Below are 26,001 nucleotides of genomic sequence, written 5' to 3' on the forward strand. Positions count from 1 at the left end.
TCGTGGACCACGTGGACTTTGTTGTATGAACCTTCAAAGTTGTTGTTTCAATGCTGATTCACTGCTTTATTCAACTGAACATTATTATTGTTTCAATCCTGCATCCACAATTGGAACAGTAATAATATCGTTCTTTTGACAACCATTCTATGATGTGAAAAAACTGTAGAAACTGTTCAACATAAATCATCCTATCTACATGAAGTGAGAATGGAGCAGAGGTAATGTGGATGACTCTCACTCCGCATGTAACAAGATCGATTCTGTATCTGTCACTTTTCCTCTTTTGTTGATGTCATCGCATTGCCGATAAAGTAGTTTCGCAGCATTTCCGATAGTAAAAATAACCATGAATATTGTTGTTTTCTTGACAGTGACAGCTGGAAAGCATGGTTGAAACAAATATATAGAAGAGTTGAATCAACTATCGCGTATGGTTGATTCAACCCTATTTTGGTTGTATCAACAATAAATATTGTTATTCAAAAATCAATGCAAAAATATTGTTGATTTGAGGCAGAATCATGTTGATTCTACTACTTTTTTCCTCCGTGTAAGCGTATTTGCAATCCATAGAGTATGAGCTTGATTCCCGCCCTAGTAAGGAGAAAACATTTCGTGAAGCGGAAAACGCTCCGCTGGTTCACTGGGTGCTGTGTGAATGTCCTGTCCGTTGTTTAATTCTAAGTGCTAAGTATTCAGTCTGTGCGACCTCTGGTCAAAGACGGTGACCCCGTCTTCCTTTCTTTTGAATTCTACAAAAAGATCATCTTAATTTATGAGGAATTTACTCAGAATTTCAACGCGAGTATTTTCGATATATCGGAGGAAATTCATCAGAATTTCTAATGATCTAATGATTCTATTATCTCATTTCATAGTTTTACGAGAAGCTTTTTCGATTTTTCAACGAAAAATTGTATGGAATTTTCAAGAAAAATAGCTTTTTTCACGAGCAATCCTTTGGAGTTTCAGCGGGATTGCCATAAACTGTCGGCGGTGGCGGTGCACACCTCTAACCACCGTGTTGTCCTCCGGGAGATCTGGGGATTGTGACTTATCATGTCGTGGCCTTCAGAAAATTCCGGAACATACACACATTGACATTCTAACATCGGAATTTATTTCATTTGATTTATTCAAACTAAGGCGTCTGCAATACACAAAATTTATCTACATTCAGCTCGGTCTGTAGTTGCCCGTCGCCAACTTTGTAGTCCACGGAGGGACCTCAAATCGATCCATCTTGCTCTCTGCGCACCTCGCCTTCATGTACGGATCCGTATCAGGAATTATTTTCGCCTGACATTCTGAGCATGACATTGTGTATGGATCACCTTGGCCACCGAGTGATTCTTTTGAAAATGAAAATATGCATTTTATCATTATGGAAGATCCATTAACTACGTAACGCAAAAATTGCCGTTTTTAATCACCATGCCCCCTATGTAACATTTTTTGTATGAGGAATCTATAAAAAATTGCATGGATTGTCACACTTCAGGAAAACCCCCTCTCCCTCTAAGCGTTACGTGATTTATGGATGTTCCCTAAACACAAGGATTTTCAGCGCCATTTGTTGTTACTATGAATATAGAACTGGTGTTTTAATCCATACATGGACCACCGTTGGTGAAATAATATTTTTTTCATATAAATGTTGAGCCTGTTTACAAATTACGTAACGCTGGAAGGAGAGGGAGGGGGTCAGGCCGTGCGTTACGATTCATACGAACCAATTAAACCTTCCATTTAAAAAGCGTTACGAGGGGTATGATGGAGGTCCAAAATCTGCAAATTTAGCGTTACGCTATTTGTGAATGAATCTATTCCGGATATTCCAAAGGACCATTTGGTGGCATGAATCACAATGTCAATGCTGTACTCAGAATGTACATACGAATGCTTAAAAAACTATCGGTGCTTTGAATTGAAATTCATAAAATGGCCAATTATGAATGTTCTTGATTTCCGTTCCCTTAGGGTACTTTCACAAAATCCGTAACGCTGAATTTGATAATTTTGATACCCCACCCTCCCTCTCGTAACTGATGGAATGGTCTGACTTCCTTATTTCCCCTAAAGCGTTACATAATTTTCGAACAGTCCCTTAGGAAAGCGAGAAAGACACTATCATTACTAGGTGTCTTGCACATATTGGATACGTTACGAATACACAAAGATAATATTTCTATTTTTGTAAGATGGGTAAAAATTTTACTCCGGATAATCGAGCCTCGGATAATCGAGTCCAGCCTGTACATGATTTTAGTAAAATTGGTAAAATTTGAGATAAAAAAAAAATATCCCCCATTTTTTGACATAATGAAGAATATGAATTGCTCTTTCAAATGCCGTGTAAACATATTTTTTGGTTTGCCCTAACCGGAGATATCAATTTTTGAAAAAATGTAATTTTGATAGAAAAAAAAAACGATTATAACTTTTGAGCGGAAAAAAGATATTGAGCATATTTACCTATCAAAAGTTGCACGTTTTTGAGCTCTAAAAGTCACCCATAGACGACTTTTTCGCGAAATTTAAGACAAAAAAAAGTAGATCGAAAATACTGTTTTTTGAGGTACACCCTAAACCAATTAGGTAAAATTGCTCTAAATCAGCCAACATAAGAGCTACAGAAAAATCTTTTCTAGCAAAATTGATTGGAACAAGCTGCGCTACAACTTTGCAGAACATAACATGTCAGTATTCGGAGAAATAAAAAAATATTTTTGTGCCACCCTATTTTTCGATAGCACCATACATAATAGCATATTTCTAACAATTTTGTAGATCAACATTTTTTCTAAAAAAAATTAAAGTGTTGGCGTAAAATGCATCTTTCCGCGTAAAACTGTATCCTGGACCATAGTGCACTGCACAAGGGCGAACGAGGTACGATACAAACAGACGCGGAACAAACAAAACTCGATTTCCGAAGGAAAAATCGCCAGCAGGAAGATCGAGACCGTGAAGAGACGGAGCAACTGTTACCGCGCTAATAACACACGTAAGTTCTATGAGAAGTTGAACCGTTCACGTAAGGGCAACATGCCGCAGCCTGACATATGTAAGGACATAAACTGAAATCTTCTTACGGACGAGCGTGAGGTGATCCAAAGGTGTCGGTAGTACTACTTAGAGCACCTGAATGGCGATGTGGCGGAATGGCAATGAACCTGGGAGCACGCACGCAGGACATACGACTTCCGGCTCCGAATCTTCAGGAAATCCATGAGGAGATCGGCCGGCTGAAAAACAACAAAGCCCCTGGAGTTGACCAAACTACCAAGAAAGCTGTTTAAACACGGTGGTGAGGCACTGGCTAGAGTGCTGCACTGCACTGGGTATTTACCAAGGTTTAAGAGGATGAGGTTCTGTCGCAGGAGTGGATGTGTCCCATCTACAAAAAGAGCGATAAGCTAGATTGTAGGAACTATCGCGCAATCACATTGCTGAACGCCGCCTACAAAATACTCTCCCAAATTTAATGCCGCTGACTAACATCAATAGCAAATTCGTGGGACAGTACCAGGCGGGCTTTATGGGTGAACGCTCTACCATTCGCCATTCGCCAAGTACTGCAGAAATGCCGCGAATACAACGTGCCCACGCATCATCTATTCATCGTCTTCATAGCCGTATATGATACAATCGAGCGGGACCAGCTATGGCAGCTAATGCACGAACACGGATTTCCGGATAAACTGACACGGTTGATCAAAGCGACGATGGATCGGGTGATGTGCGTAGTTCGAGTTTCAGGGGCATTCTCGAGTCCCTTCGAAACGCGCAGAGGGTTACGGTAAGGTGATGGTCTTTCGCGTCTGCTATTCAATATCGTTTTGGAGGGAGTAAAATGAAGGGCAGGGATTGACACGAGTGGTACGATTTTCGCGAAGTCCGTCCAGTTATTTGGTTTCGCCGACGACATTGATAGTATGGCACGTAACTTTGAGAGGATGGAGGAAGCCTACATCAGACTGAAAAGTGAAGCTAAACGGATCGGACTAGTCATCAACACGTCGAAGACGAAGTACATGATAGGAAGAGGCTCAACAGAGGTCACCCAGCACGAGTTTGTATTGGTGGTGACGAAATCGAGGTGGTTGAAGAATTCGTGTACTTGGGCTCACTGGTGACCGATAACGATACCAGCAGAGAAATTCGGAGACGCATCATGGCAGGAAACCGTACGTACTCCGCAAAACGCTTCGATCGAATAGAGTTCGCCGCCGTACCAAACTGACTATCTACAAAAAGCTTATTAGACCTCTCTACGGACACGAGACCTTGGAGTTTTCGAAAGGAAAGTGCTGCGGAGCATCTATGAGGGAGTGCAGATGGCGGACGGTACGTGGAGGGGGCGAATGAACCACGAGTTGCATCACACCGCGAAAATCTGAAGACAGCGGTGGGCCGGGCACGTAGCCACAATGTCGGACAGTAATCTGGTGAAAATTGTTCTCGACAGGCACAAGGTGGTTCGATCAGTAGGAATACGATTTGTGGATCCTCAGACTGCGTGCTGGCGACGTGCAACAATGGACCGAGCTGAATTAAGAGTTTTATTAACTGCACAGGCCACTCCGGCCTTAGTCTGAGAAATCGCCAGTCCATTGTCATTGTAATGCCAAAAAATGTCTACGGCGACTTATTTTATATGTATTTGCAAGTGAGGACAAAAGGAAAAAGGGAACTGGGCTTTGTACTTTTATAATCTCCAAAAAATGCAAATTTTAATCCTTCCATTTCCGTTATAATTTTAACCATAATCAATAAGAACAATGCAGCAATGTCACTACATTTCTTCCACAGCAGCTACACATAAATTTTATCAAATTTCAAGCAACATAGTAAGCTTCGGATACAGACATAACATTAACGAGCTTGCTATGTGAACGTACACTGGCTCTAAATGAAGGCTCCACTGTATCCGTCCATTTTTCGCAGCTCATTTTCCGAATCCAACTATTGCTCCCCTGTAGTTATGCAAATTTTTCACAACCTAAACAAGCACATTGAAATCGGGTACCGTATGACGTACAGACGAATTCTGAATAAATAGATATAACAGAATTAAGGTGGAAAATGCCATCGTAAGCATTGTGAGATGAAGACACCATAATGCTTTCGGAGCCAAATTGGGAGCTATCCAACAAAGTGGCGGCGCCAGTATCGTAGATGGCTGCCGAGCCACCAGATGAAAGCATTAAATTTGGCGAGATAACTTAATTAGTCTCTGGCGGAGGAAGCGATGATGCTTTGAGCCGGTGGTGTAGCGATGAGTGACGAATTCGCTTACCATGGGTTTTGCATGCGTTTTTTTTTATTGTGGCTTGCAGGCTTAAGAGCTACGGTGCACTCGTTGTGATTTGAATAGCGAATGTACACCACCAAGGCTAAGTAATCGAGTACCGATGGCACATGGCGCATGGATTATGATGACGCATATAGGTACTTCACGATAGTTCTTTTTCTTCAAGTAGTAAGTTTAAAGGTTCTGAGGGGGGCTAACAAAGATAATATAATATGCATATACCTATATGACGCGGCATTTTCTTACACTAATAATGTGTTGTTACATAATACATTGTCCAACGTTCGGTGAGAAGAGTTCACGCTAGCATTAGATGAATCTGTTTGAAAACAAGTACATATGAACAGAGAAGAACAAGATTCAAAACAAAATAAAGGAATGTCGTCTTTCCACGTTTCGTCTTAAACTGGTTGATAGACCCGAGAGCCTAAACAACGACCCCTGGACCCGTCCCCTAAGTCATTGAACATTTGGTTCCTCATTCATCAGCATCAAAGCTACAACAGACTTCGTCACGTTCGTTGAGACCAGATAGACTACAAGTGTTAATTGAGGCATGCAAGAAAAAACAGCAAGAAAAACAAACAGTCGCTTAGAAGTAAGTTGTTTGAAACGCGACCGTCTTGTAAAATGTCCCAAAATGTGAAATCAGTCATAGATTCAACTGTAGTAGGGTTTGAGAAAATTTTGATGAAAAACTGATGGAAACTTTTATAACCATTTCAAAGCTTTTCATGAATAAAGAAGAATGCAGAAAATACTTTTAATAAATGTTAAAGAAAAACCAAAGCCATAGAAGTTGTTTATTGAAAAAAATATCATTCAACTTTATTTTTGTGAGATTTTGATTTTTTTTTTCCATTTTAAATTAATAAATCATATAAGATATTTGGAGAATTAGGATTAGAAGAATGGTCTAATTTAGAATAAGAGCTCTTTTTCTATCAAACCCGCAGTCGTTGAACGACTCAACTTCATTTGTATGCTTTGAGCATAGCCTCGTCAGCGAATCGATAATCTGAGCGCGTTGTCGCGCCTACTAACTGTGAAGCCGATACCATACTTATGGACTTTTTTGAAAATGTCGCGCGCGGATATGCTTCCTCAAGTTAGAAGCTGTTTACCATTCGGCTCTAGCTTGAAGTATAGATGCTAAGCGTTGGAAATATTTATTTGACCTTCGCGCTAATAAACATTTGCCTATTTATGCAGAACCAGAAGACGTGAGTAATCCGTGAAACATAAACGTGTTTTGATTGAATTATTCCTCTGTGAGGTAGGCATCGGTCGTTCGGAATAGATGGATTGAATTGTGTATCCAAAACAATAGAATTTGATAATAACATCAGATCAAGAGAATAATAAAAAAAGTCTTTGTGTTGCTATAAGATCATTTTTAACGTCTTAAGCTTCCGGGACTCGTATTATCCTGGATCACTCACGCAGTCCCGCCGCTCTTAAGGACGATAAACGTGCTTTTTTTCAAAGGTGTTGTACTTTTTGCAATGGTGCGAGTCCCGGAAGGTTAAGAAATGTTAATGTCGTTCGTTCAGGCATATACATGTTTATAAATAGAATCTTAATAAAATGCTTCAAATTGATCAAGGTTCATACTGCCTGCCGTTAATTTCTCACTGGAATAACTTTTTACTCAATGGATCACCGCCAGATGGTAATCATGGCACTAGATAAATCTCATTACAGCAATTCGCGCGTCATTAGATACGCAAATCGAAATTTATAACCATGACTGTCCAAACAGTGCCTAACTATCTGTATAAATAGTCGTTTGATTATACACGCGATATCATGGCAGCCATTACGCACGTTACTGTCGCTTAAAACCTATGTAAATGCCACATTGTAACGGTCACACTGCACCGGTTAGATCGTCGCTAATTATTTATAATCCCCATAGTGGGAAGCGGATTTATGCCCATAACAACTATTTTCCAGTCAGTGAGCGAACGGACGCTCCGAGAATAGCTCAGCGTTCGGCCTTGGTAATGTGATTGTTTTGCAGGCCCTCGGCTCGGCAACCGTTGACCACACCGGTATTCACTTCCATCTAACGGCATGCAAAACCTAACTGCCATCAAACTTCGTCATCGTCAGATCAGGTGTTTATTGCCGTTTGGGGACGACGTCGTTGTCGTCGTTGAACCGGTTTCTAAGTAATATGAGAGCAGATTTTTTCCCGTGCTACACAGCTGATCTGATCCTAGGCGCCTAACAACTTGTACCCGACCGGTCCTCATCCTCAACATATCTGCATAAAGGTGATAAATGATGACGCTGACGAATTGCAGCGACGGGCCCAACAATTGGATATTCACCTAAAAGATCGCTTTTTCTTTTCTATAGTAGTTCGGAACACTTATTTATTTATTTATTACACACCGTCCTCAAAAATAAATCGTACAGTATTTTTTTTTAATCTTTCGTTTATTTGATATGCTCATTTGCCATGAAGCGTTACGGAGCCGAAATCATGTTTTTCTATACATTTTACGATTCTTATATATAGGGTTAGTTTTGGGGAACCGAAAGACTCGCGGTTTTGGAAAGGAATTTGGGGTGCTTAATTAATTACAATGCTGATGTTCACATGGTTGACATTCTTGGTGATGTTTCACATCTGTAACGGGACAAAGACACATTTTCTTGGGGAGACAACAACTAGAGGAAGACATGGGGTTTGACGGGGAAGGATGGGGTTTGACGGCGGACATGGGGAGTGACGACAAGATGAAGACATTTTTAAAGGATAACGATAGCAAAAGAGATGGGTGGACAATGGTTACAGTCTAACATCAGCAACTTTTAAGAATTGGTAGACAAGGGACATGTATTCGAGGTCAAGACCCACCAACTCTTCCCTAATAGGCTTCGGTTGTTTTCCTCGGACCCGGAGATGTTCAGTTAGCGCAGATCTGAGAGTACTTCGCGCGCTCACACGACATGATCGATATCCTGATAGTTTTCGCAACAAACACAGAGATTACCCTCTGAGAGCCCCACTCTGAAAAGATGTGTATTTAAAGTGCACTGATTGGAAATTAGACGACACATGGTTTGAATGAAGGCTCGTCCATATTCAATTTTTTGAATCATGGATGCTTCGACACCTGTGGGCGAATTGAATACAGCCATCTACCCAACTCCCCATTTGTCCATTTCTGCTGCCAGCTAATCAAGGTTTCCTGACGAACTCCCTTCTTCATTTGTCCTTCTTTCTTCTTATTTCTTCTTTATTGCTTTTTCTTGCTTCTTTCTTCCGTCTTCTTCCTTTCTTCTTCTTTCTTTTTCCTTCCTGCATCCTTCTTCCCTATTCCTTCTTACTTTTTCCTTCTTCTTTGTTCCTTCTTCCTTCTTCTTTGTTCCTTCTTCCTTCTTCCTTTTTCCTGCTTCCTTATTTCTTCTTCTTTTTGCCTTTCTCGTATACAAAGTATACGTAAAGGCTATAGTATCACTCCAAAACCGAAATTTTTATAGCAGGTTCGGAGACCCATAGTGTTATATATCAATCGACTCAGATCGATGAATTGAGGTGATGTCTGTTTGTGTGTGTGTGTATGTGTGGTACAAAAATGTAAGACACACTTTTTGGTACCGTCAACTGGGGGGAAGATGATCATTGAGGTGAAGATGATCATTTGATGTGTCAGTCAAAAGTGCCAATTTTTTTATGAAACGGTAGTCAACAATATTCTCCGTTCAAGTAATGTTACCGCTAGGTAGAAATCCGAGTTTTTCGATTATAATCATGAAAATGTATTTTGTGGAAGAAAGAGAGAGATAGTCATAAATGACGCTATTTTCGTTTCAAATATTGACTTCTTAGACTTCTTTACGTAGTAAATTCAACATTCATACAAATAACCTAGTGTATTTTGACTACTAGGTCTTAATGATTTTAGTAGAGCTGTCTTGATCAACTTCACCCCAAACCAGATGATTCAAAAAATGTGTGATAATTTAATTTATATTAATAAATGCGAACGCATTTCAGAAAACTAAAGTTGTTGATTATTGCAACGTATAGCAGTACATGTTTTGAAAATATTTGTTTCGATTTAAAATGTAAACACACATTGTTATTGCATGTTTTGTCTTAAAAATGATCATCTTCCCCCCAGTTGACGGTACTTAGCATTATCCGATTTGCTCGCAACAAATTGCAATCAACGCGGATTGTGGTCTATTGAAAATTGGTTCGATCGGCCATTGCGTTCTAAAGTTATTCAAAAAACATTGTTTTTTTACCAAGGGTCCCCTCTTGAAAAATAATTCAAAACTAAAAAAAAAATCTTCAGAAGCCGCTGCAATGCACTTAAATGACCGCAAATAGATATAAATTGAGGTAAAAAGTAAAATCTATCCCCGTAAAGTGAAAATTTTACCCCTCATATATGTTTTACTCATTTTTATAATACGCGAGAAAGGCACCACCAACGCTAGGTGGATTAATTTGGGTTTTTCTTTCTTCTTTTTTCCCTTTTCGTCCTTCTTTCCTCCGTCTTACTTCTTCTTTCTTTCTTTTTCTTTCTTTCTTCTTCTTTCTTCTTCTTTCTTTCTTCTTCCTTCTTCCTACTTACTATTCCTTCCCGCATCCTTCTTCTTTTTCCATCTTCCTTTATCCTTCTTTCTTCTTCCTTTTTACTTCTTCCTTCTTCCTTCTTCCTTATTTCTTCTTTCCTCTTCCTTCTACTTTCTTTCTTCTTCTTTTTTCTTACTTCTTTTTCCTTTTCTTCCTTCCTTCTTCCGTCTTCCTTTTTTTTCTTCTTCCTCTTACTATTTCTTACCGCATTCTTCTTCCTTTTCCTTTTTCCTTCATCCTTCTTCCTTTTTTATTCTCCTTTCTTTCTTTTTCCTTCTTCCTTCTTTCTTTTTCCCTCTTCCTTATTTCTTCTTCCCTCTTCATTCTACTTTCTTTATTCTTCTTTTTTCTTTCTTCTTTATTTTTTTCCCTTTTTTATTCCTTCTTTCTTCCGTCTTTCTCTTTCTTTCTTTTTCCTTCTTCCTTCTTCATTATTTTCTCCCTTCTTCCTTCTTCTTCCTTGTTCCTTCTTTCTTCTTTCATTCTATCTCTTCCTCACTTCTCACTCCCACTTTTCATTCGGCCTAATGACCGTTCGGTTTAATGACCATTCCGCCTAATGGCCTTCGGCCTAATGACCCAGCATCGTTTTTTTATAGGATGGAAATAGGAGCTATGAGATGAAGTGCCGAACCGTTCCCCTACATAGAAAGTAAGTTTAGTGACTTAGATCCCGGGCAGAAGCCATGAACAGAATAACAAAACATGATATGAATTTGATTGATATACACACTTAATTTTTTTTACCGGGATCTCAGTAAAATGTTGAACTTTTACCGAGAATCGCACAGCCGTGCCCCAGCAAACATGTTTTTTGCCGAGATTTCTGTCAAAATTGCTGATAATCAGCAATTAATTTGCCGAAAATCAGCTAACAAACGCTATTTTTGCCTGAATATCAGTTATTTATTTTGCTGGCGCACGGCTGTGCGGATTTTTGCCGAGCTGCAGAAATAAAACTGAGTGTGTAAGAGATAAATGAACAGGCAACAGTATCAAAAATTTGGACTGAACTATCATTTAAATATCAAGTAATGCTATGGATAAGAACAAACTAATGGCACATGATATTGATCACTTGTTACTTATAGCATAACTTGATCTCCTGATGATATTTTAAGGCAAAATATTGATATTGTCGTCTGATCTTTGGGAGCGGGCCATTTGGCATAAAGTCATTTGGCATAAAGGCCATTTGGCATAACGGTCATTTGGCATAACGGACATTTGGCATAATTGTAACCAACGTCAAAAGTGAGGGTCTTTTGGCATAACGGACATTTGGCATAATTTTTCTTTGCGTTCGATAAATGGTGACTAAGTGGTGCGGGAAACACCCCGGAATAGTAAATATAACACCCGTCGATAACAATATTAAAAAGACATTGTCCTCTCGTGGAAAAAATGCATTTGCAATGTAATGCAAAAGTAGGCGCATGCCCTGATTAGAGCAGTGTTGGATATAATCTCCTCTTTAAAAGAAGGCGCATTGCTGGATTATGGCAATGAAGGATGTGATCCCTTATTTAAAAGTAGGTGCTTGTCCGGATTTTGGCAATGGAGGATATGATCTTTTCTTTAAAACTAGGCGCTTGCCCGGATCAAGGTCATGGTGGATGCGATCCCTTCTTTAAAGGTAGGCGCTTGCATTGATTATGGCTATGGAGGATGTGATCCCTTTTTTAATAGTAGGCGCTTGCCCGGATTATGACAATGTTGGATGTGATTCCTTCTTAAAAAAGAAGGCGTTTGTCCGGATTGAGGCAATTGTGGAAGTGATTCCTTCTTTAAAAGTAGGCGCATGCCTGGATTAAGGCAATGGTGGATGTGATCCCTTCTTTAAAAGTAGGCGAATGCTCGGATTAAGGTCATGGTGGATGCGATCCCTTCTTTAAAGGTAGGCGCTTGCATGGATTTTGGATATGGAGGATGTGATCCCTTCTTTAAAAGTAGGCGCTTGCCCGGATTATGACAATGTTGGATGTGGTTCCTTCTTTAAAAGAAGGCGTTTGCCCGGATTGAGGCAATGGTGGAAGTGATCCCTTCTTTAAAAGTAGGCGCATGCCTGGATTAAGGCCATGCTGGATGCGATCCCTTCTTTAAAAGTAGACACTTGCATGAACTATGGAAATGGAGGATGTGATCCCTTATTTAAAAGTAGGCACTTTCCCGGATTATGACAATGGTGGATGTGATTCCATCTTTAAAAGAAAGCGCTTGCCCGGATTGAGGCAATGGTGGATGTGATTCCTTCTTTAACAGAAGACGCTTGCCCGGATTGAGGCAATGGTGGATGTGATCCCTTCTTTAAAAGTAGGCCCTGCCCGGATTATGGCAATGGTAGATGTGACTCCTGCTTTATAAGTAGGCGCTTGTCGGGAATAAATCAATGGTAGATGTGATCTCTTCCCCGAAAAGCACAATTCAGATTGATTTGGTTGCAATAACTCATATGTGACTTGATTGGTTTTAGTAACTCGTCTACGACAAGTGTGTTGCTTGAGTTTTTAAAGTTAGGCGCTTACCCGGATTAAGGCAATGGTGGATTTGATCCGGTCTTACGACGCATGCTCGGATTGAAGCAATGGTGGGTGTAATCCCAATTTTTAAAGTAGGCATGTGGCCGGAATAAGTCATTGATGGATGTGATCCCTCTCTCGGAAGTAATTCTGCCGTTTTGTTATTTCGTTCTTTCGGAAAATGTCTACCATCAATCTAAATTTATCAGAAAACAGCCTCGACCTACTTTATCTACGCTAAACATTACATGAAATATCCCTTTTGCTTTCACAGCTCGAAATTATGCCAAATGTCTGTTATGGCCAAATGACACACTTTTCTTACAGTTCAAAATTATGACAAATGTCCGTTATGCCAAATGACCATTATGCCAAATGGCCTTTATGCCAAATGACCTTATGCCAAATGACTTTAAGCCAAATGACTAAGACCCTGATCTTTTATCTCTTATATCAATCATGTCCATATCTAATTTTGCTATCTTATCAACACTTGATGTTATTTATCTGTTTTCGTCTGCTTGGGATGGGTTCTTTAAATATCGAGATGTGATGTTTTTCGAGTCAAAATATAGCCTTTCGTTGTAACGAACGGTAATAAAGCTGCTCTAATATGTAGTTGCAGTTGTTCAGCCACTTGATGAAGATAACATATGCAAAATTGAACTAATCAAGCAAGAAGCGACTATGGCATTCGGGAAGTTGTGAGATTCTGAAGCCGTTATACTGCCAGACAATAGCAGTTATTTTTTTTTGTTGCCGTTTGCAAAGCTGCGCGATTTTTTTCCATGAATGTCTGCCCCATGAATAATTGCCAGATTAACTCGACTTAATGTGACCAAAGTTCATCTAGTGACTCTGTGGTGGACACCAGACGAAGAATGCGGTTCATATAAATAGGATTTTTTTACCAGGAGATTTTTTTTAAAATTTCATTTGAATCAAAGGTGAGGTTCGTGGTAACGGAATAAGTGGCTAATAGGAAGAAAACATCGATCATAGTAGCTTGGCTAAAATCAGATTAAATGAACTGTATGCATATAAATTGGGTGGCTATAGATTTAGATTGAATCGGATTGCATTAGGGTATTGATGGGATATGGGAACGATCTGAATATGACCCCGTTATGCCCGGGATTGAAATAGTTGCAAAAGGATGATTTTTTTCAGCACGAGTTGCACGTTTATCCAATGAGGCTTGCCAAGTTGAATAAATACTACAAGTGCAGGCGGAACCGAGCGCGACAGGGTCCGCCTGGAAAGCAGTGTTACGATAAACGGGGTTGATGAATTCGTCTACTTTGGATCCTTGCTTACAGCAGATAATAATGTTAGTCGTGAATTATGAAGGCGCATCATCTTTATAAAAACACATTCAGTTTTATAAAAACACATGAATATTAGTAGCAGTAAAAGTAAAGGCTGGATCACAATAGCGCATTGCGTGTCGCGTCACGCTGAGCGTTTGTACTAAAACGTACCGCCAATCACGCCCACGATATATCGCTCGCGTTGTGCTTAATTTACCAACAATAATGATTAAAACAATGATGGATTTAAAAATGTATGATTTATTGCACATTACACATTTTTAAATAAAGTAAGAAAATTATTAACAAACTTAGTATTCAGAAAGAATATAAAATCGGCTATAACAATTATTATAAAAATCCTGCATTCTTACATATGTTTTAGAAAACTAGAACCATGCATCCGAATTTCTAAATAAATCCTCTCTGAAATAGTATTTATTTTGAAATGGGCAGAAAAACAATAAACAAGCTTTTTCCAATAATTCCTACGACAATTGCTCCAGACATTCTATAGGGGATTCTATCAGGGATTCTTTAGAAATGACTCCAGCAACTTCTTCCACCACACAACTGTGGAATTCCTCCGGGTGTTCCTCTGCAAATTTTTCCGGGAGTTCCACCAGTAGCTCTTCTAGGAAATCATTGAAGCTTTTTTCAGGAAATCATATAGGCTTTCTTCAGAAATTTAGCTGGAAATTCCTCTAGGAATTCTTCCAGCAGTTCCTCCTGAAATTCCTCTGAGAGTTCTTACGGGAGTTCCTCCGTCAGTTCCTTCGGAAATTTCTCCGGAAGATCCACTGGCAGTCTCTACGATGATTCCTCCGGGAGTTTCACCGTCAGTTCCCCCAGGTGTTCTTCTCAGGAGGAACTCCCAGAGTAATTTCCGGAGAAATTCTCAGAGGAATTCTTGGAGGAACTGCCGGCGGAACTTCTGGAGGAATTTCTTGAAGAACTACAGGAAGAGTTCCGGAGGAAATCCTGGAAGAGTTCCCGGAGGAACTCCCAAAGGAACTTTCGTAAGAATTTCAGGAGGAACTCCTGGAAGAATTCTTGGAGGACCTCCTGGGCTACGAAATGGTGAGTTGACATCCGGAAAGGAGCGCCCAACATAGCTCTGGTCCTTACAAGTTCCAATACTCCCGCTTCCACGGGTCTTCCGATGACAATTGACCGCCAGCTAAGGGTTGCGCACTTAGCTGGTAGTGTAGCCTGGGCACTGTTGGCCTTCTGACATCAGCTAGAGTGAGAGGGTGCGTCCTGTGGGGTTTGCCTAGGATGTGGTGGGGTTCGACAGTGGGCTCTGTTGAACTTCTATAAAAAGCTGCGCACTAGCCTAGTCGTGGTGTTGTGCGGGACTTTAAATAAATTTGATCCGACTGATCGAGCGTCTGTTCACCAAGGAGGTGCGACTCCAACAGCGTCTGTTCTGGCATCCAGCGGCTGAGTATGAAATGCTATTCCCCGGAAGCTATATCTAAGATGGCAGCCCCATCCCGATGGATAGGGAACCTTGGGCCAACAACCTACTGTTCCCGACACATCAATTTGTTCGAGAATCCGATAATGAAATAATACGGACTAATTTTACGGTGACGACTCTTAGCGCGAAACAACGGACACGAATAGGAACATGGAACGTTTTAACCCTAGCCCAGCAGGGTAAATTGGCACAACTTGCCAATGAGGCACGCCGCATGAAGCTTGAGATCCTGGGACTGAGTGAAGTCGGTTGGCCAAACTTTGGAGGACACAGAACGCCGTCGGGACAAGTTCTGCTATACTCCGATTTACGAGGTGAACACGCTCCCCGACATCGTGGAGTTGGCTTCCTACTAAGCGCTCAGGAATACTCTGCGCTTATGAAGTGCGAACCTATAAGTGAAAGGATAATCGTTGCCAGATTTAGAACACGGGTCTGAAACCTTGGACTATAATCCAATGTTATGCGCCAACCGATGCTTCCGATCTGCAAGACAAAGAGAACTTCTACAGTCAACTCAATGCCGTCGTAGATAGAATTCCGAAGGGTGATATCAAGATCTGTTTGGGCGACTTCAATGCGAAGATCGGATCCAACAACACGAACCGTGAGCGCATTATGGGACGCCATGGTCTCAGAGAAATGAGCGAAAACGGAGAGCTGTTCGCAGAGTTTTGTGGTAATAACGACATGGTGATCGGGGGATCGCTCTTCCCTCATCGACCGGTTCACAAGGTCACGTGGGTCTCCCGTGACGGCTTTACAGAAAATCAAATCGACCACATCTGCATCAGTCGAAAATGGAAACGGAGCCTTCTTGATGTACGGAATAAACGTAGTGCCGATATCGCGTCTGAGAATCACCTCCTCATCGGCGAAATACGCCTGCGCATTGCGCGGATTCGTCGGCAGGAGGAGAGTTGGACGACTGTTCAACACACGTCGACTGGAAGACGCCACGGTGAAACGGTCCTTTGTTGAAGAACTGGAGACGCGTGCTGCAGATATTCCGGAAGGTGGCAGCGTGGAAGACCAATGGACCGCCATCAAGAATGCCTTCATCGCCACCAGCGAGAATAATCTGGGCGAACTGCGCACCCAGAAAAAACAATGGATTACCGATGAGAACTGGAGGAAGATAGAGGAGCGAAGAGAAGCCAAAGCCGCGATAGAGCGATCAAAAACCAGGGGAGCCAAAGTCTTAGCCCGTCAACGATACTCGGCTCTTGAGAAGGAAGTAAAACGCTCATGTCGACGGGACAAGCGAGCGTGGGCAGACTCTCTGACCGACGAAGGACAGGGAGCCGCTGCAACCGGGGACATCCGCCTCCTCTACGATATTTCACGACGCTTAAGCGGGGCGAAGATGAAAGGGTGGTGCCTGTGATAGACGCGAATGATCAGTTATTGACCGACCCAACTGACCAGCTGAAACGATGGTTCGAGCACTTCGAAAAACTTTTTCAAGTGCCGACCAAGCCACCCCCACCTCGGCATGATCTGCCTAGGATCCGACGTATAACACGCGTCAATACCGAAGCTCCATCACTGCCAGAGATTCGAACAGCCATCCAAAGCATGAAATTGAATAAAGCCCCAGTGGTCGATCGCATATCAGCCGAGATGCTCAAAGCTGACCCCATGACATCCGCTCAACTACTGCATCATTTATTTCGTAATATCTGGGACACCGCAACTTTCCCGGTCGACTGGATGCAAGGTATCTTAGTGAAGGTGCCCAAAAAGGGTGACCTGACTTTATGCGATAGCTGGCGAGGCATTATGTTACTGTGTACCGTTCTCAAAGTTCTATGCAAAATTATCCTAGCCCGGATTCAGAAAAAGATCGATGCGACTCTCCGGTGGCAGCAGGCTGGATTCCGTGCCGGAAGATCCTATGTGGGCCATATTGTCACGCTCCGCATCATTCTGGAGCCGTTCAACGAATTCCAAGAGTCCCTTTACTTGGCATTCATTGACTACGAAAAAGCTTTCGACCATCTCAATCACGAGAATATGTGGGGCGCCCTAAGACGCAAGGGGGTTCCTGAGAAAATCATCGGCCTCATCGAGGCACAGTACGAGGCCTTCTCGTGTAGACTGCTCCACAATGGGGTCTTGTCCGACCCTATCGGGGTCGTAGCTGATGTGAGGCAAGGATGAATTCTATCACCGTTACTGTTCCTCATCGTAATCGACGAGATTCTGGTAGATGCGATTGATCGTGAACCAAACCACGGACTGTTATGGCATATAACCATGGAGCACCTAAACGACTTCGAATTGGCTGATGACGTTGCACTCCTCGCTCAACGGCGCTCTGATATGCAGAGTAAGTTCAACGACCTTGCAGAGCACTCCTCTTCGGCAGGCTTAGTCATCAACGTCAACAAAACCAAATCGTTGGACGGAAAGACGGTGACTCCTTCCAGTTTCACAGTAGCCGGGCAACCAGTGGATAATGTTGAAAGCTTCCAATATCTTGGTAGCCAAATGGCGTCAGACGGCGCTACCAAGATCGACATAGGCGCACGGATCAAGAAAGCAAGGGCTGCCTTTGCGAGTTTAAGAAATATCTGGAAAAACAGGCAGATAAGTGAACGCACCAAAATACGAATTTTCAACTCTAACGTGAAATCTGTGCTGTTATACGCTAGCGAAACATGATGTTTATCACTCAACGGCTGCAGGTGTTCATCAACAGATGCCTGCGGTATATAATTCGGGCCTGGTGGCCTCACAACTGAATCTCAAACATCGAGCTCTATCGTCGTTGTCACCAGAGGCCGATAGCAACAGAAATTTGGGACCGGAAGTGGGGCTGGGTCGACCACACTATACGTAAGGGCGGAAACGAAATCTGTAAACAAGCATTAGATTGGAACCCAGCGGGACATCGCATCAGAGGCAGACCCAGAGGCTCATGGCGGCGAAGTCTCAATAAAGGGTAGGGTACGGAAGGGTACGATGGGCAGGGCATGTTACAAGAATGCCGGACATCAACGCTGCAAAGATGGTGTCTGCTTCCGATCCGGCAGGTACAAGAAGGCATGGAGCGTAGCGTTTCATGGAAATGAGGTGCGCGATCGATTTCATGGTGAAAGCTAGTGCAAAAATTAGGTTGAACACTATGCGCCCGCAAAATAATATAGTTCTGGGCAATACATTTAAAATGATTATAACAGCAATATCGTAATTCTTTACTGAATTTATTGATATTTCACCCAAATATGATGAATTTTACTGACTTGAAGATGGCTCTCTATTTTCAATATGGCCATCATAGATTTCGATCCGAAAAATGTTAGCCCCATGAAACACCATTATAAATCCTTTGCAATGTAAATATTTGAGTTATTACGACCAAAAATTGTGGCTTTAATCTAATGTGACCATATGTTCCGCATTTCGCGGTACGCTTCATTTTTCAACTTCGCTTTACAAATTTATTACAATTCATACAGCCTTACATATATTTTTTAATTTTTTTGGGCCAAAATCTATGCGAAATGCATTTTTGGAGAATCCATTTTCAAGCCAGTGACGCAATCCAGATAGGCGTCCAGATAGACGCTTGCTGGTCACATTACTTTAATCGAGCTTTGAAAATAGGACTTATTGCGCTCTTCGTTACAACCGTGAAGCTACTCATAAGATCAATCGGCATTTGACGTTTGAAGCTTTTCTAGCAGATTCATTAGAGGTTTATTGATAGCAATTAGATAGCCAATAAATCTGAGCAATTAGACATGGTGACTGCTGTCATAAATCCGCTATAAAAATTAAATAAATCCAACAAGAATGAATATTAGTGGGGGGTCCCGTAGCGTAGTTGGCTATACGTTCGCCTTATAAGCGAATGGTCATGGGTTCGATTCCCAGCCCCTCCACCAAACCTTCGTCAGTCGCCAGCAGCGCAGTCCGTACGGTGGCGTTTGGGGAATGCGCCTCACCGATACGGCTGCCTGATGACGACTGACAAAACTGTTCTTCTCGGGGGCACTCCTCCAACGTACTTCGATTAATGGCAACCGAACAAAGCGCAACGATCACTGGATTCACCACATGGACAAATGAACACAATGGACACACGATGATATGGACTGGCAACGACAACAAAGACGAATTATGGACATCTATAAATAGATTCTGTGTGGATTCTGTAGAGCAGAGTACCACAGTAGATCACGGCACAGTAGCGGTTAAGAACACAGAGTGCCGACCAAATAAATATACGAATAAAAAAAAAAAAAGAATGAATATTGTGACTTGGGTGGAGACCCCAAAGACAATATTGCGTTCAATCTTATTTGCAGCAAATGTGGGGTGGCAACTATTTTTTGTGAACTTTTAAAACTGTGATTATTTGTATGTTTCAAAAGCAAGACATTCACTAAGAGATATTTAAATTTTCAAAATGTCACTCCAGTATGTTAAAACATTGCACGCCCATGAGCATTAGCGCTGGGCTGAAATTACACTTGGAGTGTGTCTTGGTGCTCCCGCTCTTGTAGCTCTGGCCTGTATTTTTGATAGATTGAAATGACATTTAAAACATTCAAAAAATCTTCATTAGTTGCACTTACTGAATGAGAAGACTGCGAAAAGTGTAGGAATACACTAGTTGCCAATACTCTAAGGAGATGCCAGTTAACCGTACATAATACTATGTTTACAAGCAGGAAATCTGAAGTTAATCGTTCAACAAAGATCCTACATCAGCTGCATTATCACAATAGAACGAACGACCACGTCTATCGAATCAATTTCTTCACATGTTAAGTGATAAATCTAACATTCAGCATGTACATAAAGTGCTAAACAAGAGCGGAACTCGATACCGATGACGAACGGTGACGTCTCGCCGAGCAACGCTCTAATGGTTAAAAAAATTGTCTGTGCGTTGCCGCGGTCCGCTTATTGAAGTTCAAACGGTGGCCCAAAGCATCAGTCGATTAGCGATCGCGGCGCGTTCATGACTTATCCACGTTGGAGCCAAAACAAAGCATCACCAACAGATTGCCAATCGGTGATATTGGATCCGACTACAGGTGCTTCTCGCGTGCTTCGTATACAGTTTGTCTTCGTAACGGAGTGTAACGTAGGTGTTCCGGGGGGTGGTTGGAAAATGCCGTAGCTGCTGAGGGTAGCTTCTCTGCATGGGGTGTTTTAAAGTGAAGACAGACCGAGATCAAGAGTAGACGCTGGGTTGCGAAAAGCCCACCTCAACCGCTTGATCTCGATCTCTGTGGGGTTAGGAGTGTATGTAGGATAGTATATCTGGGCCATGTAAGCGACACTTAAGATCCGACGACGAAGGTTGGGAAGTTGTGCAAGAACTTGGCGGTTGAGCCGTCGCCGGTGCAAATAATGCCGCGGAAAGTCACGGTTAACGAGATTGCACTTGAAAACCGGCACCGGGCATGGGCGTCGACTTTGGCGTCCCGATCGTGCCGCATCCACCAGCAAACGATGGAATATTTATGATGCTGCTGTGTTGCGTTACATGCGCGGCGTGCGGAGCGTAGTGATTTCGGTTTCGGATCGATGACAGGTGCACCTGTGTGTACATCTTTTCTGTGAGCAATTGTGATTTGTGTGCGATCGAAGCTTGATGAGTTTGATGCGATATGTAGTTATCCATCGTAGTGCCACCACGCTGGCTGTGAATTGGTGTGACCTTTGCGAGAGGAAGTGATGCTGCAAAAAGATCGGCTACATTTTGGACGCTTGATCGGTGATGACATTGTAAGGGAATAAAGAGCTGTTAGATAGTTCTAAGTGCGTTACAACAGTGTAGTAATTTATTTCTAAAATGTGCTCTAAGAATAACACACCAAAGAGTACTGATAAATTGACCACTGTAACATGAGGTTGATCAAGGCCTTTCCGGCTTAATTTTTATGTAGGCATGCAGTTAATTGAATCGGTCACTTGAGGATGAGTTCATTTGTGTAATAGCTATGCCAAATATTTTTGATCTAAACTGCTTCAACTGGAGTGTACATTTTTTTTTTAAATTTAAGTCCTTGGATCCTCTAAATTACAAACTGTTTGAATATATATTGCTTCGATCTCAGTGTAATGGAACAGTATTTAAAGATAATGACAGAAACACGTTAGGTTTCAAAAGAACATGGTTGATGGTAATGATCGCCAATGTAATTCACGCTTGAAATTGTTGTAAAATATCCGGCTCGGCTTTTTTCTGTCTATCGACAGTTCCATGCCATTTCTAGACTACGAGCTTTATCGCTGAATGAAAAATGTTTTTGAAATGAAACGTTTTGTAGTTTATTCACAGTAATAATGAGATGTATGAAGCTGAGATGCTGAAGGTGGCTGAGCTCGATTCCCGGTCCGGTCTAGGAAATTTTCGGGTTAAACTTTTTCACGACTTTCCTGGGTTTAAAAGTATCGTCGTGTTTGTCTTATGATATACGAACGCAAAAATGGTAAGCCTAGAAACCTCGCAGTTAGCAGCAAGGCGCGAATCAGCGAGGTCAAAGCCTCAAAACCGCGTTAAAAAACACCAAAATGCCATAATACACACCAAATCTCAGAACCAACAGTCTTTATTGCTGGCAAGAAAAGTGTGTTTCAATTTATCTCGAGCACAAACATTAGAACTTGAAACTAAAATTTACTTAATAGGTAGAATCTTTTTGATGATAAAGTATTGAATAATTCTAATGTCCACTACTAAGAATTTTCATCTGCTTTGGAAAGTTTTCAGCACGATTACGTATTTCCAAAAATGAAATGTATGTGAAGAAAAAAGTTGGCTGACTCTCGGATGGCAGGAGAAAGTTTTGGAAGTAATAAATTTTGTATGTGGTATCTTCTAGCCGATTGGGAAAAAACTACACAATAATTGCTGCTTCAAGCAATAAAAATTTTCAAAAAAAAACTATACAAAGGATTGTATCATTGAACAATCCCTTCCATTACATATGTTTTAAATATTATATATTTATATCGATCGTTTCAAGTTTAATCTAAGAGTTTTATTTTTTCAACTTTATTTAGGTGTTTTTTAATCTAAAAATTAAGTTGAAAGGTTTCAGTTAGAAATAGACAAAAAAATATATGCGTATTTCAAACTAAAACGGTAAAAAACAGCTTATCGCAACAATAAAATACAATAGCGGAAAAAATGGGATTAATGAGCTATTACTTTAAGCTTTGTAATAAGTATAACATCATTGCAGGCACTCATCGGCGCCTATACTTCTGAAGCACTTTAGTCTAAAAAATGTGTGTAAATTAATTAATTTTGTATATAAAGTTAACTTAAGTTGAGTTCTGTCACCTATATTTCATAGGCATACTATTTAAGACCCTGATGATGCAATTTTGAAATAACATTGACGTAACCTAACAAATAACATAACGGTAAGCAATATGACGGGCCCTCCTTAGCCGTGCGGTAAGACGCGCGGCTACAAAGCAAGACCATGCTGAGGGTGGCTGGGTTCGATTCCCGGTGCCGGTCTAGGCAATTTTCGGATTGGAAATTGTCTCGACTTCCCTGGGCATAAAAGTATCATCGTGCTAGCCTCGTGATATACGAATGCAAAAATGGTAACCTGGCTTAGAAACCTCGCAGTTAATAACTGTGGAAGTGCTTAGCGAACACTAAGCTGCGAGGCGGCTCTGTCCCAGTGTGGGGATGTAATGCCAATAAGAAGAAGAAGAAGAAGCAATATGAAGTATACACTTCATGTAAACATTCGGTCACGTGTACTGCAACGATTTCTGAAATATTTTGGTTCAATGGTGTTAATTTTTGTTACATTTCATGTAACAATACTGATGTGAAATAATTTAAGTTTATATTTTGTATCATGGTCGTGTGTATGATATTCCATGCCCCAATTTAGTGCATGCTATAGGCATGTATAACAGGATCGTATGATAATCGCCAGAAAACCTTTCGTCATAAAACCAACCGCCAGAATGACAATCGCCCGAAAAATTTAACTATTTACCAGAAAGTACCGTTTCCCAAAAGATATTTGCTAGAAAATACCATTTCCCAGATTTTGAAATTTTCTTTAATTCTTGGTAAATGTATAAAATGTTTATAGAATTGGGTCGATGTTTCAGGATGCAGGTCATTTGGCATTAAATCATGTGAGCTAACGCTATTTGATTAATTGTCAGTTGGCATAAAGACATGTTGGTATAACGGACAATTGACCTTTCCCGTAAAAAATCGTATCTTGTTTTATTGTCTTTGTCGATTGTCTCAGTCGATTCCTTGGCTTATTTAAGGTCAACTATCCCGAAGAACCCCTATTTTTTGAAGACTCTAACTATTTTTAAAATCGAAAACAAAAACCGAAAAAGTACTGCACGTGTGAACAGGCCTGAAAAGTTCACCCGATGTTCGTTCAAAATCGGGCTAATCTTAAAAAACAGCATTAGTCAGAATTTTGATCGGCGGCTGCGTAAATTGGCGTGGCGATTTTTTTATTACGTTTCTTTAAGATAGAAGGCGATAAACGTTCTGACGTCGTCGTGACGATTGTCCATAAGAAATTCTTGGGAAATTCCATTGGCCGAAAGCGACATACGGCCAATCTGGTAATTTGACCGAAAAAGAAATTTGCCCTAACAGGTCATATGGTCGAAATGATCGTTTGACCGAGAAGGCCATCAGCCCGAAAATGCCGTTTGGTCGAAATGGTCATTTGACAGAATGGGCCAGAAATATCGTTTGGACAAACAAGTCATACGACCAAATGTCAATAACTGAATGGGTAATTTAGTCAAAAGTATCCATCAGTTTAGCCTAATGACATTTACGTTGAACAAAATTTTGTAAACTCTCTAGTTTTCAAATCGATATTGGTCTTTAAGCCAAAAGTTATCTAACCAAATCCCATTAGGTCGAATTGAAAGAAACTGTTATCAGATCGAAAATGGTTTGACCGAAAGCGTCATACAGCCGAAAAAAATCATTTAACCGAAAAGATCATTTGACCGAAAATGCCGTTTGGTAGGAATGGTCATTTGGCCCCAAAATGTCCTTCCTGCAAAACAACCCATTCGTCCAAAAGTCATTTTCTGTCAAATGACCTCCAGCCGAACGACACTTTTTAAGAAAGGTTGCAGAAAGGACATTTTGGGCCAAATGGCTCCTTCTGCCAAATGACAATCCAGACAATTACACATCGCATAAGAATGCACGATTAAAATCGTTTACCGATCTAAATTCCATCAAAATTGCATTGTAGTGCAAAGCTCATCAGTTTATTTATATCAGAGAGGAGCAAACCCCCCCTTCCCTGTCAGCATACGACCATAGTTTCCATCGGGGCCGATTACCCCATCTTTCCTAAGGTTGCTCGTATACCGGCCAGCGCCACGAGGAGGTAGGAGGAGTTGCTGGATAAGACCGCGAGAGGGGGTCTATTTTATTCCTTCAGATACGCAAAGTGAGTGACGAAGGCAGTACCGAAGAGTCTCCAGTGGTGGTGGGGAGTAGCCCTGCCCGCACGCCTGACGAGTCACTACCAGGGATACGGGTGGTGGCCGAGCAGCTCGATGAGATCATCGAGTTCATAAGCGGCAGGCATAACACCAACAAGGAGCTTAAGCAGAGCCTGTTGGTGCTTCGGCAAGCTGTTCGTGTCACAAGACAAGAACAGGACGCTTATATCAGGCGTGTAGCGGCAGCAGAGAAGGTAGCCAAAGGTACGCAGGCCAAGGCCCTCTCCTCCCCTAGCGGTGTTACTGCGGCGAAAGAGGCGACCGCCCTTACGGCCAGTGAGGGTAAGAAAACGCCAAGTTTGAAGCGACCCAATCGCGCTACCATTAAGGCGAAGCGTCGCCTGGATGGTGCACCGGAGCCTGAAGGGCGTGTGCCCAAGAAGGCGAAAGGCACTAGACAGGCACAAGTTGCTGAGCCACAAGCTGGCCCCAGCCAGCCATTGATATCCGCCGAAGGGGACGCAAATCCTTGGCAGCTGGTCAGTAGGGTGCGGAAGTCAAACACCCCCCGACCTACGAAGAAGGTGAGAGACAGAGGCGATGCCTTGTTGGTGAAAACCGACAAGGACAAATACGCCGATGTCCTGAAATCGCTGCGAGCGGCCGATAGCCTATCCGCCCTGGGCCAGGATGTGCGTAGCATCAGACGTACCAAGAACGGTGAAAAGATCTTGGTACTGAAGCATGGCGCGCAATCCAGCGGAGTGGCTTAGAAAAAGCTTGCCCAGGAGGTCTTGGGTGATGGCGCTCAGGTCAGGTCGTTGGGTGCGGAAGTGACCCTCCAGTGTAAGCAACTGGACGAGGTCACGACCGCGGAAGACGTCGTCTCTGCCGTCAAAGAGCAGTGCGGCACAGAGGTTGAGCGGTCCTCTGTACGTCTAAGAGGGGGATTCTTTGGTACGCAGGTAGCCTATCTCAGACTACCGGTGGCTGACGCCAAAAAGGTCACTGAGAAAGGGAAGCTGAAGATCGGCTGGTCAGTATGCCCAGTAAGCGTGCTCCAGCCACCTTCAGTGGACAGGTGCTACCGGTGCCTTGAGTCCGGGCACAAGTCTTATGACTGCAAGGGCCCATACCGAAGCAAGATGTGCCGTCGCTGCGGCGAGGAGGGACACAAGGCGCAGGAATGCGACAAGGCACCTAGGTGCCTTATCTGCGCCAGTAAGAAGCAGGCCCGGAACCATGCTATGGGTGGGCCTGCGTGTCCCTTCGGAGAAGCCAATCGGAAAAAGCCGTGCAAGTAACACAGCTGAATCTGAATCACTGTGCAC

The 26,001-nt window shown here is 42.0% G+C and overlaps 2 protein-coding genes across 6 annotated transcripts in view; one reads left to right on the forward strand and one right to left on the reverse strand.

The window, feature by feature from the left end:
- LOC134223077 (ensconsin) overlaps positions 1-26,001 on the reverse strand; it is a 348,052-nt gene that overhangs the window by 57,663 nt on the left and 264,388 nt on the right. The window lies entirely within an intron of this gene.
- LOC134223079 (phospholipase A1) overlaps positions 20,196-26,001 on the forward strand; it is a 178,569-nt gene continuing 172,763 nt past the window's right edge. The window contains exon 1 of one of the 4 annotated variants that reach the window (XM_062702213.1): positions 20,196-20,333. The gene's annotated coding sequence lies outside the window, so the exon portion shown is untranslated. The remainder of the gene's footprint in view (positions 20,334-26,001) is intronic. The other 3 variants (XM_062702214.1, XM_062702216.1, XM_062702215.1) reach the window with 3 other exon arrangements.

The sequence above is a fragment of the Armigeres subalbatus genome, chromosome 3 (genome assembly GCF_024139115.2).
Source record: "Armigeres subalbatus isolate Guangzhou_Male chromosome 3, GZ_Asu_2, whole genome shotgun sequence".
Classification (NCBI taxonomy): Eukaryota; Metazoa; Arthropoda; class Insecta; order Diptera; family Culicidae; genus Armigeres; species Armigeres subalbatus.